Source organism: Mustela nivalis (genome assembly GCF_964662115.1).
Source record: "Mustela nivalis genome assembly, chromosome: 7".
NCBI classification, from domain to species: domain Eukaryota; kingdom Metazoa; phylum Chordata; class Mammalia; order Carnivora; family Mustelidae; genus Mustela; species Mustela nivalis.
In genome coordinates, this window is record NC_139026.1 from 135079935 (window position 1) to 135093309 (window position 13375).

At 41.6% G+C, this 13375-nt stretch overlaps 1 long non-coding RNA gene across 1 annotated transcript; it reads right to left on the bottom strand.

Annotated features, from left to right (window-relative positions):
• Nucleotides 1–200: 200 nt before the first annotated feature.
• On the bottom strand, nt 201–11489 carry LOC309869561. Its single transcript, XR_014314265.1, has 4 exons — nt 11359–11489; nt 10628–10721; nt 6321–6454; nt 201–342 (listed from the first exon to the last, which is right to left on the bottom strand). It is a non-coding gene; the product is annotated as an uncharacterized lncRNA (long non-coding RNA).
• Between the last annotated feature and the right edge of the window lie 1886 nt (nt 11490–13375).

Consider the following 13375-nt stretch of genomic DNA (forward strand, 5'->3'; position numbering starts at 1 on the left):
ATCTGGAGTTAGCAATAGGACTCCCAGGGCTCAGTCCCACCAGTCAAAAATCAAAACTGGTTTCTAGTGAAATCATAAAGCTTCACCCGGTTCCCGGACTCCTGCTACTGTGTAGGTGGGCTCTGTCTCCCAACTCTCAAAAAGCAGAAAAGTGAGAAAAACCAGCATCTTGGGTTCATGTAGCTCTTACAATGCTCAGGTCTAAGTGTTGAGAGGAAGTAAACATCCCGTGAGTATTTACTTGCCTTGTTTTTTCCCCAAAATTTCACTGAGCCTGTTGCACTTCTGGCAGCTTCTATTTCTGCATGATTTAGTGAGATCTGACGTTGCTGGGAAGACCTACTATTGGTGGAGTGCAAAATTCAGAAGAGCAAAGTAAGAAGATGAGCTTTTCAGAGCAACTGCCACCATATTTTTCAGCTCTGCAACCCAGAAACACAAGATTGTCATATAAGAGACACAAGTAAGAGATTTTCTCTGGAAACCAATAACAATAACAACAAAAATCCCTTAAGCTGCAAAAAACTAAATAGATTATAATTAAGGAAATATTTTAAACAAAATCCAGCTGTTAATCTAAATGATGGTGTTTTAATTCTGTTTCCAACAGCTTTGGATTGAGAAGACTTGAAGAGAATGCTTTAGGATAGAATAAAACTTACTGGTGGTATTATTTTCACCTATATCCTCCCTGAGCAGAGGCACATCCTGTTTGGCTCATATACTTGTCATCCTCATAGTAAAGGAGTGTAAGAGGCTCTATTTATTTTTATTTATTTTTATAATTTAAAAATTTTTTAATAAGCATATAATCTATTATTAGCCCCAGGGGTACAGGTCTGTGAATCACCAGGTTTACACACTTCACAGCACTCACCATAAGAGGCTCTATTTAAATCAACAATTCCAATTTAGCTCATCTTATTCTAGAACATCAGATAAGCTCAAAATGTTTGCTGCAAGAACTGCTTGCTTGGAATGTATACTAGGATGAAATGTAATGACATTTATTTTAAAATAAATTTAGGTGAAAATATTTTTGAATTACACAAACAATATGATTTTAGGAACATTAGAAACTTTAGATACTGAGGAAGATGGATATATAAGTACAGGCTTACGTATTACTGATTCCCATTCTTGACCCCAAACTTCTCTCAAAGGAAAGACTAATGACATAAAGTAAAAAATCAGACAAATCTTGAATTTAGGAAAAATGCCAACTACCTTGTATGAATATCATGGAATTCCTGCCACATACATTACAGGTCGGACTCCGTGAAGGAAGCCACGGAATTATGAGTGATGGGGGTCTTCTTTATCTGAGAGAGCAGTGCAGCATTTCTGGAGGCAAGACAGGACATTCTGATAGGGGGGTGGGGACAACACTGGAAGGTCAAGTCTGAAAGCACTGGGGGGTCAGGAGTGCCTGGCACACTGTGGCCCCCTCTCCCTGCTGCAGATCATGGAGAAGTTGAGTCTATAAATGAGGCTGATGGCCAGGAAGCGAGAGGCTCGTCCTTACTACTTTCCTATGACCTGGTGATTTCTTCAAAGGATACAGGGTCCTTATGACTTGGGGATGTCCCTAATCTTTAGGGGATGAGTTTTTAAGATAAAAAAGAATAGTAGGAGGAAGAACAAGATGGCAGAGGAGTAGGAGACCTAATTGCATCAGGTCCCAGGAGTTCAGCTAGATATCAAGCCATTCTGAACACCTACATACTCAACAGGAGATTGAAGAGAAGAAGCACAGCAATTCTGTGAACAGAAAAGTGACACTTTCTGAAAGTCATATTCTATCCCTTCATTGTATTTAACCTTACTTTCTGTATACATATGTTTTTCTTTCTTTAAAATTTTGGGATACAGTTTTAACAGATCAAAATATATCCTTAATCTAGTGCACGGCTTTGTTTCAGTCTTCAGCCGATCACATTCTTTCCTTTTTTTTCTTTTTTCAACCAACTTCTTATCAATTCCTCTTTTTAGAATCTTTTTAAATTTTCGTCTTTACAGTTATTTTCTATCCCTTCATCGTGTTTACCTTTATTTTTGTATATATATGTTTTTCTTTCTTTAAAACTTTGGAAACAGACCAAAATCAAGAATCAAGTCTGTGGCTCTGTTCTATTCACCAGTCTAATATCTATGTGTGTGTGTGTGTGTGTGTATAAATATAGATATAAATATATACTATATAATTTATATTTTTGTAAATATATATAATTATATATAATATCTAATATGTCATAAGTATTATATATAATATTTTTAATATATATAAATTTCTTTTTCCCTCCTTTCTTCTCCTTGTTTCAGGTCTCTTCCAATTTGGTTAGCGTATATTTTTCTGGGGTCATTATTACCCTTTTGATATTTTGTTCTCTGATTCATCTATTATCTGGATAAAATGACAAGGCAGAAAAACTCACCTCAAAAAAAAAAAAAAAGAAAGAACAAAAGGTAGGACCGATGGCTAGGGACCTAATAAATACAGACATTAGTAAGATGTCAGATCCAGAGCTCAGAATGATCATTATCAAGGTGCTAGTTGGACTCGAAAAAAGCATGGAAGATGTTAGAGAATCCCTTTCTGGAGAAATAAATCCATCTCTGGAGAGATAAAAGAACCAAAATCTAACCAAGTTGAAATTTAAAAAGCTATTAATGAGGTGCAATAAAAAAATGGAGGCTCTTACCACTAGGATAAATGAGGCAAAAGAGAGAATTAGTGATATAGAAGACCCAACAGTGGAGAATAAAGAAGCTGTGAAAAAGACAAAACTACTGGACCATGAGGGGAGAATTCGAGAGATAAAGTGGTACAATAGGATGAACAATGGTAGAATAATTGGGATTCCAGAAGGAAAAAAAAAAAAAAAAAGATGGGCAGAAGATATATTTGGAGCAAATTATAGCAGAGAATCTCCCTAATTTGGAGAAGGAAACAATCATCAAAATCCAGGAGACAAGAAGAACTCCCCTCAAAATCAATAAAAATAGGCCCACACTTCATCATCTAATAGTAAAACCTACAAGCCTCAGTGACAAAGAGAAAATCCTGAAACCAGCTTGGGACAAGAGGTTTGTAACATAAAATGGCAGAAATATTACAGTGCTAGCAGACCTATCCACAGACTCCTGTCAGGACAGAAAGAACTGGCATGATATATTTAGAGCACTACATGAGAAAAATATGTAGCAAAGAATACTATATCCAGCTAAGCTGTCATTGAAAATAGAAGGAGAGATAAAAAGCTTCCAGGACAAACAGAAGCTAAAGAATTTGCAAACACCAGATCAGTGTGACACAATACAGTAATAAAAGAAAGAACAAGAACCATGTGATACTCTCAATAGATGCTGAAAAAGCATTTGACAAAGTACAGCATCCCTTCCTGATCAAAACTCTTCAAAGTGTAGGCATAGAGGGTACATACATCAGTATCATCAAAAGCCACCTATGAAAAACCCCCAGCAAATATCATTCTCAATGGAGAAAAACTGAGACCTTTTCCGCTAAGGTCAGGAACACGGCATGGATGTCCATTATCACCACTGCTATTCAACAGAGTACTAGAAGTCCTAGCCTTCGCAATCAGACAACAAAAAGAAATTAAAGGCATCCAAATCAGCAAGAAGTCGTCAAACTCTTGGTTTTTGCAGATGATAGGATACTTTATGTGGAAAACCCAAAAGACTCCACTGCAAAACTGCTAGAACTCATATAGGAATTCAGTAAAGTGTCAGGATATAAAATCAATGCACAGAAATCAGTTGCATTTCTCTACACCAGCAACAAGACAGAAAGATATTAAGGAGTCAATCCCACTACAATTGTACCCCAAACCATAAGATACCCAGGAATAAGCCAAACCAAAGAGGCAAAGAATCTGTACTCAGAAAACTATAAAGTACTCATGAAAGAAATTGAGGAAGACACAAAAAGAAATGGAGAAACATTCCATGTTCATGGATTGGAAGAACAAATACTGTGAAAATGTCTATGCTACCCAAAGCAATCTACACATTTAATGTAATCCCTATCAAAATACCATCAATTTTTTTTTCCAAAGAAATGGAACAAATAATTCTAAAATTTATATGGAACGAGAAAAGACCTCAAATAGCTAGAGGAAGGTTGAAAAAGAAATGTTGGTGGCATCACAATTCCAGACTTCAACCTCTACTACAAAACTGTCATCATCAAGACAGTATGGTACTGGCACAAAAAACAGACACACAGATCAATAGAATAAAATAGAGAGGCCAGAAAATAGACCCTCAACTCTATAGTCAACTAATCTTTGACAAAGCAGGAAGGAATGTCCACTGGAAAAAAGATCGTCTCTTCAACAAATGGTCTTGGGAAAATTGAACAACCACATGCAGAGGAATGAAATTGGACCATTCCCTTACACCACACACAAAAATACACTCAAATTGGATGAAAGACCTCAGTGTGGGAAAGGAATCCATCAAAATCCTTGAGGAGAACACGGGCAGCAACCTCTTCGACCTCGGCCACAGCAACTTCTTCTTAGAAACATTACCAAAGGCAAGGGAAGCAAGGGCAAAAATGAACTACTAGAACTTCCATCAAGATCAAAAGCTTTTGCACAGCAAAGGAAACAGTCAACACAACCAAAGAACAACTGACAAAATGGGAGAAGACACTTGCAAATGACATATCAGATAAAGGGGTAGTATCCAAAATCTATAAAGAACTTATCAAACTCAACACCCAAAGAACAAATAATCCAACCAGGAAATGGGCAGAGGACATGAACAGACATTTCTGCAAAGAAGTCAACATTACTTGACATCAGGGTAATACAAATCAAAAGCACAATGAGATACCACCTCACACCAGTCAGAATGGCTAAAATTAACAAGTCAGGAAACGACAGATGCTGGCGAGGATGTGGAGAAAGGGGAACCCTCCTACACTGTTGGTGGGAATGCAAGTTGGTGTAACCATTCTGGAAAACAGTATGGAGGGTCCTCAAGAAGTTGAAAATAGAGCTGCCCTATGACCCAGCAATCGCACTGCTGGGTATTCACCCTAAAGATACAAATGTAGTTATCCGAAGGGGCATGTGCACCCGAGTATTTATAGCAGCAATGTCCACAATAGCCAAACTATGGAGAAAACCTAGATGTCCATCAACAGATGAATGGATAAAGAAGATGTGGTATGTATTTATGTATGTATGTGTGTGTACACACACACACACACACACACAATGGAATACCATGGAGCCATCAAAAGAAATGAAATCCTGCCATTTGTAATAACGTGGATGGAACTAGAGGGTATTATACTCTGTAAAATAAGTCAGTCAGAGAAAGACAAGTATCATATGATTGCTCTGAAATGAGGAATTTGAGAGGCAGGGTGGGGGATCGTGGCAGGTAGGGAGGCCAAAAAGTGAAATAAGATGGTATCAGTGGGGAGACAAACCATAAGAGACTCTTAATCTCAGGAAACAAACTGAGGGTTGCTGGAGGGGAGGTGGGGGGAGGGATGGGGTGGCCGGGTGATGGACATTGAGGAGGGTATGTGCTATGGTGAGTGCTGTGAATTGTATAAGACTGATGGTTTATAGACAAGTACCCCTGAAGCAAATACTACATTATGTGTTAATAATTTTTTAAAAAAGAAAATATTCTTGTAACCATATAAAGAAAAGTAGAAAGAAGGAGATGAAATTAAGTTTCGTATGTTGTATGTAATCTAACATATCAAAAGTAATATCATTATACCATGTAATAAATACTAAAATTTTTTTTAACCAATAGACCAGAGAAGAAACAGTCATATGCACTTGGGGTTATTTCCATAGCTTTGGGCCAACAGCAGTGAAAGGAAGAGAAGGAAGAAAGCTATGAGTACCTGAGGGTTTTGTTTTGTTTCAATCTTAAAGTTCTTGGCAATGTGGCTGGCTAACACCATTGCAGGGAAACAAATTGAAGTCACAGCCCCTGGTAAGGCCACTGTACCCCACCAGGATACCAGTCCTCCACCAGGAATGTGGTTATAAGAAGCCAAACAAATGGGGTGCCTGGATGGCTCAATGGGTTGAAGCCCTCATGATCCCAGGGTCCTGGGATCGAGCCCCACATCAGCCTCTAGGCTCAGCAGGGAGCCTGCTTCCTCCTCTCTCTCTCTCTGCCTGCCTCTCTGCCTGCTTGTGATCTCTGTTTGTCAAATAAAATAAATAAAATCTTTTAAAAAAAAAAGCCAAACAAATGAGAACAAACAGTAACATCAACACCTGAAATTATTGTATGTCAACTACACAGAACAGGGTCACCTGGGTGGCTCAGTGGGTTCCGCTCTGATCGTGGTCCCAGGGTCCTGGAATTGAGTCCCATGTCCGGCTTCCTGCTCAGCAGGGAGTCTGCTTCTCCTGCTGCTGCTCCACTTGCTTGTGCTCTCACTCTCTCCCTCAAATAAATAAAATTTAGGGAAAAAAAAAACCCTATATTGAAGTAACAAACAAATAATAAGGTCAAAAACAGAAATCAAGTAGCTGATGCTGAGGTTCCCGTGCTGGGTTTGCCCACTGGACCCACTTCCCTCCCATGCGCCTTAGATGGCTGAGTGGGCCGTGGATAACAACCTACATCTGGGAGAAAAAGCTACACCAACCAAGCTGTGTTCGTACCAGATACAAAATATGTTAAGGCAAGATGCATTACTAGTGATAAGGAGGGTTCGGCGTGAAGCTACAGAACATTTAATTAGGAAAACAGAACCCTCCATATGGTCTTATGCACTTGGTACCATCGTCTCTGACATGTGATTATTCTTCCTACAGGGGAGTGGAGGATCTGGCCCTCATTTCTAAGTAACTGATTCATTCCTCCAGCGAATATTTATTAAGCATCTACTATGTACCACGTGTCTTATGAGAATCCAACAGTGAACAGAATAGGGCAGAAATCCTTAAGCTCAAGGAACTGTGATTCCAAGATTAGATCAAAGAGTCCCCCAATTGGTAAGGATACAGAAGGTTTGACCAACACAACACACAATGTTCATCCAATGGGCACATAGACAACACTGTTTTCAGTCACGTGCAAAACATTTGTGAAAAACTGAAGACGGGATGGGCTCTGAAGAAATCTCAGGATTGATATCACATGGACCACGATTTCTGACCACAGTGCCATGAAGTTAGAAATCAAAGCTAAATTTTTTTTTTTTAATTTTTTCATCCTTCAGTAAAGCTAAAGTTGTGGCTCTCCCATAACTTTGCAATTACACTTTTTGGTTTCTACCCTCGGAAGAAACCTGGCATGTGTGAACGGGGGAATATGTACAAGAATGTCAAAAAAACTACATCTATTAAAAAGTGGTTGGAAACAGTTTGTCTGGAAACAGAAGTTCGCCTACAAAAATTAGGTTAAAAACAATTGTGATCTGTTCTTATAACCAGCAAGAAGTATTTGTAATCTATACTTACAGGCATCAATATAGATGAAAATCCCAAAAGGTTAATTTTCATGTTATTTCATGTACCATGGAGTGAAATTATGTACTATGATACATGAAATTATGTACTATGGAATAATATACTGCTTCGCATTTCAGTGTGGGAAAGGGTCAAGAAAAGCCGGGGCGGGGGGGGCTAGCCCCAGAATTCGGGCTTGTGGGAAGGGATGAGGTCAGAGGAGTAATCATGTTTCCATCTTGTTTTTTTTTTTAAGATTTTATTTATTTGACAGAGCGAGCAGAAGCAGGGGGAGCAGCAGAGGCAGAGGGAGAAGCAGACTCCCCACTAAGCAGGGAGCCTGAAGAGGGGCTCAAACCCAGGACCCTGGGATCAGGACCTGAGCTGAAAACAGATGCTTTACTGACTGAGCCACCCAGGTATCTCTGTTTCCATCTTTTTACCTCGGGGCAGGCTGACTATAGGGTACACAGTAGAATTCTACGATGGACCCAGTGATCTCTGTTCCCTACTCTTACACCTGCTATGATGTCACTTAATATTGCAAAAGGGATTTTACAGATACAATCAAGGTAATTTATCAGTTGATTTTCAGTTAATCCAAAGGGAGATTGTCTGGGTGGGTTTAACTTGATCAGAGAAACTCTTCAAAAGCAGACTTTCTTCCAGCTAGTTGCAGAATAGGAAGCCAGAGATTCAAAGTGGGAGAAGGATGTGACTGACATGCCATTGTTGGCTTCAAGATAGGGGTGCCATAGGTCAAAACCTCAGGATTTAAATTCTTCAACTGCAAGGAACTGAGTTCTGCCAGCAAGGCTAGCTGGATACTGTTTCTTCCCTAGAACTTCCAATGAGAATTCAAGCTGACCATCACCTTTTTCTTTTTTTTTTTTTTTTTAAGATTGTATTTGAGAGAGAGACAGAGAGAGAGCATGAGTGGGGTGGAGGGGGAAGGGCAGAGGGAGAGGGAAAAGCAGGCTCCCTGCTGAGCAGGGATTTCCCCATTCGGGACTTGATGCCAGATCTCTGGGATCATGACCTGAGCTGAAGGCAGACGCTTAGCCAACTGAGCCACCCAGACGCCCCAAGCTGCCCATCATTTCGACTTCATCATTTCGACTTCGACTTTACCCCATCCCACCCTGCTGGATTTCTGCACACAGAGCCCTGAGCTGTGAATGGGTGTCGTCTTAAGCAGCTGTGTGTTACAGAAACAATGGAAACTGATACACATGGGTATTTATATTGTTGTAGTTGTACCTTTTACAGATGCTATAAATATTCTTCGGTGTGATTTCCTTATTTAATAAGCCTTTTTGTTGTTTGCGGAGTATTTTTTGAAATTTATTTTTAATGAGATGTAATTGACGAATAACATTGTGTAAGTTGGAGGTGTAGAGTGTTTTGACTGGATACATTTGTAGGTTAAAGAGAAAATCAGCAATGAATTCTGTTGACTTCAGTGTGCCTTCAACAATGTAGATGGGATGGGGTTGGGGGGAGGGAGGCATCTGTAAAAACAATGTAAAAATCTGACCCTTGCGATAATGACAATATGGCTTCCAGACAAATCATGGGGTCATGGGCCCTTTTTTTTTTTTTTTTATGATAACTCTCTTAGTAGACTGCATAAAGTTACCATGCAAAGATTACAATGCTGGGCCAAGAATGCCGACTACTATTTATGGAGGCCTAGAATTTGGGAAATGATTCAGGCCTGTTTATTCTATGTAATGATGTTATTGTTGAACTAAACATAAGGGTTGTAAAGTGATTCTGTATGTTGGTCTAAATGTGTAAATATTTCTGTTATGGTATCCGTATGTACACTGGCCATGAATATTTTATTTTATGGTGTGCTTGAATTAAATCCATTACAATCAAAGAAGGCATTTGAACCTGGAGTGAAGCTGGCATGGCTGCCATATCCTGAACCCAGAAGGCATGAAATTGCGACTAATAATACAAGGAAATAGGGGCATAAAACCTGGAGCCTTAAGAAGGCAGCACTGTTGCCTCTAAAAAACAATTTAGCAGATTTTAACAGATGTGAGATGAATGGCACCGGATAAATGAAACCAAATGTAAATAATCAGCCACAAGATGGCATTTGAGTACTGATGAATTTAAAGTTTGGGACTGTATTGTGACTTAAACACATGTTTGTCTCAACCTCTTCCCTCCCCTGGTCACTTTTTCTCATATCACCTTGTCATAAGACCATCAGGCTTATTTTTTCTATAGCCTAACAGTCCTAAAATATTTATTTTTCAGTTTTTTAAAAATCTCTTGTTAGTGGTTAGTTTTATGTCAGGTTGAGCCACGACATGCCCAGATATTTGGTCAGACATGACTGTGGATAGTTCTGTGAGGATATTTTTTAATGAGATTAACATTTGAATTGGTACACTGAGTAAAGAAGATTGCGCTCTATACTGTGGGTGGGCCCCATCTAATCAGTTGAAGGCCTGAACCTTCCCCAACCTTCTCCTGCCTGATACCCTTCAACTGTACCACTGGCTCTCCCTGGTTCTCTGGTAGCCTACCAGTCTTTAGACTCAAAGTGGGACATGGGTCCTGCAGATTTTGGACTTAATTATGTGAATCAGTTCCTCATAACAAATCTATCATCTCTTTCATTTTCTCTCCTCTCTCTCTCTCATCAGATTTATCAGTCTGTCATCTATCTATCTGTCCCACTGGTTTGATTTTTCTGGAGAATCCTGCATACTATATCTCTCAATTTATTATTGACAAACTTCCCACTATTATGAAAGTTCCATAAAGGCAAGCGCTTTGTTCAATTTGATTTTATAACCCTGGTGGCCAGATGGGCCCTTAAAAATCATACAGATGATATTTGCTGAGTGAAAGTATCTCCTTGGGGGAACCCTGATGCATTTATGTGTTCTCAGGTGGCACTGAAGGGACAACATATGTCAGCTCGGGAAACAGCGTCTCCTTGGGTGAGTGGTGAAACTTGTCCCGTTGTTGCAAAAAATAAAAGGGAAGAGAATTTTTAGGAGTCAAAGCATATTATTACTTGAAGTGGAAGTTTATATAAATTCTGCTAAAAAGCAGGGATAATCTATCCATGAGTTTTAAATATCACTTGTAGATATTTGGAAATCATGTACGTTGATAAAGAAAAATGAGACTCTTACCCCGAAGCTTTGGCCAGGGCTGAAATCTCCAATCATACGGTTCTGTTGCCCCGGAGATCATCCGTCTTGACCATGTCATTCAGCTGAAAGCAAACTGCAAAGAGAACGGTGTCGGTCACGACTACAGATCTCGGTTGTACAGAAACCATTGCCGCAGCTGTGGGCACTATGGACGTGAGCCGAGAGGCTCATGCAACACGCCTGTGACCTGCGCATTCCATGACAAAATCACCATGTCTCACCGCAGTGCGTTGCTATGATAAAACAGGTAGTCCTCTCCTGGGAGCAGTCTCACAAAGTTTTGAAAAGAAAAAAAAAAAAAAAATCAGGTGAGAAATAGATCCTGCCTGACTTACTGACTGGGCTGAACAGAGTCAGGGTCCAATCAGGAAATGCACTATTTTTCTCTCGCGCTGCCTTTAGACAGGCTCTTTCTGGTCCCCGCTGGCAGCTGGCCTCTGCACTTTCAGCGGTGAGCTGTCAGGAGTTGGACGTCCAGCCCAGTGTAACCCAAAACTGCCCCTCGGCTCCAATACCAGCCACTCGTCTCCTTCCCCTCCTGCCTGGAAGCTGTGGTTCAGGAATCTGCGGTGGGGTCAGGTGAGTTCGCACTCTCTGGGACCGTCCCCAGTGTAACCTGAAACTGGCCACTGGACAGGGGAGGCAGGGAAGGCAGACAGAGACAGAAGAAAGAGGGAAGTCACCCCATATTCATAAGCAAGGATACTTACTTAGGAGGCTTGTCTTGGTGGCGACAAGAGGAGCAGATCTCCACACCTGCCTGGCAGAATCTTAAGTTTATGTGGCATCTGTGACTGGGTCCAGTCAGGTATCCCGTCCAGGGTTCTGTTTCAACACCACATTTCTGTCACAACGCTGTATCCTTGGAGCAGCTCTGGGAACATTCCAAGCGGACGGGGGAGGGGCTGGGGAGTCTCCAATTGCCTGGGCCCTGCTCAAGGGTGACCTGGCGGGGACGGGTGTATTACAGAATGTTTTATTCTTTCTGTTGTTGTTGTTAACTTATTGAGGTATAATTGACATACAGCATTATATTAGTTTCAGGTGTTCTACAACATGATTTGACATTTGTGTACATTACCAGACGGTCACTGCAGTGTCTGTCACCTTACAAAGTGAACACAGCGTTCCAGACAGTGTGCCCAGGACGGACACGGTCACAGCTTCTTGATGACCTCCTCCCGCAGTGCAGCGCCTTCTCGAATGCTCCACTCTGATCTCACACTTCTCCATTAACTACTGTTTTCCTAGGTGGGGTGGGATAACGAATGGGAAGAAGGGGAGACAGAAAAGGGACAATGTTCTCTTCACAGGGATGGCGGTGTTTCTCCTCCGGGCAGTGTCACATCGCCCTCTGTGAGGTGGACCCCCCAGGGTCCCCTCTTGGGAGGCATATTAGCAGATCCTCAGAGAAGCCCAATGGGGAGCTCTGCCCTGCGCTCTCCCGACCCCTCCCACCTTCACCTCACTGCATTTCCTGCTTGCCTGTCACAACTGCTGCCACCCCCACCCCCGCCGGCTCTCTTCAAGGTCTCTTCACCCTGACTGGGAGCCCCCTTGGTGGCCGGGGTGGGGGCCCGTTGAAGCTCGCTCATGCTCAGTCACCTGCCACAGAACGCTTAGTCCCTGCAACTCGTGCTTCCTGCCCGCTCCTCCTCAAATGGGGCAAGTACGGCCGGTTGGACACCTGCGCCCTGTAGCCTCTGGCCTCCAGCACCCAGTGGGTGGCTTCAGGATCTTCTAGCTGGGAAGCCGGCACCCCAGAGTGCTTCTCCGCGGAGCCGCCCTCACCCGCTTTGGCGACATTACTGCCCAGCTTCCCCAGCGGCAGGGCTGCACGGGGAGGGTGCATCCCAATTCTGCACCCCCGAGGGTGCGCCCCCCACCCTTCCCCTTTGACTAAGCACCAACCCGTTCTCCGTCCAGGCCTGGGGAGGCACCTGTGCCGTGGTTTTACCTGATCATCTGAGTTTCAGCATTTGCACAAGTAATAGATTTTAATTTAATTTTTTTTTAAGGAAGCCGTCCAACTGCATATACCTAAGCTTCACAGTTTCCTGAGGGAAACTGCTCCGACAGAGTGCTTGTCCTCCCCAACAATTCAAGGAACACCAAGGGTGGCAGAATAAAATGGGACAGGCAGCCCTCGACCTGCCAGTTTGGTTAGAAACTGGCTTTCAGGGCTCCATTTGATCGGGCCATACATTAAGTTAAAATCTGCGGAAGCGTGTTTTGCCCTCATTATTCAAGGTGACTCCAGGGTCAGTGGAACACATACCTGTTGATCTATCTAGTCTATCAACACAGACACTTTAAAAAACGAAGTGAGAGCATACACGTATTTCTTCAATTTTCTTCTTATGAAACACATTACAGGCATTTCCTTGTCTCTCTCTGTATAAATCTCATTCTGCTTACCATCAGAGCGCATGATAATTTTTAGTCCCTATTAACTGACATTTAGGTTATTCTAATTTTTCTTTATTATAAACATACTTTTATGTAATGTTACTGTCCAGAAAGGTCATACACGCACTCACCGGGACTGCGCGACAATACCCATCTACCCCTGAGAAGGACAGGTGCTATAAATCCTCATTTTTGCCAAATGTAGAGGCTCCAAACTTCTTACCTCCTCCCTTCAGTCTGAAAAAATAAATTATAAATGAAGTTGAACATCTTTACCTATGTATATTCACTTTTTAACTTATTTAATTTCTTCTATAG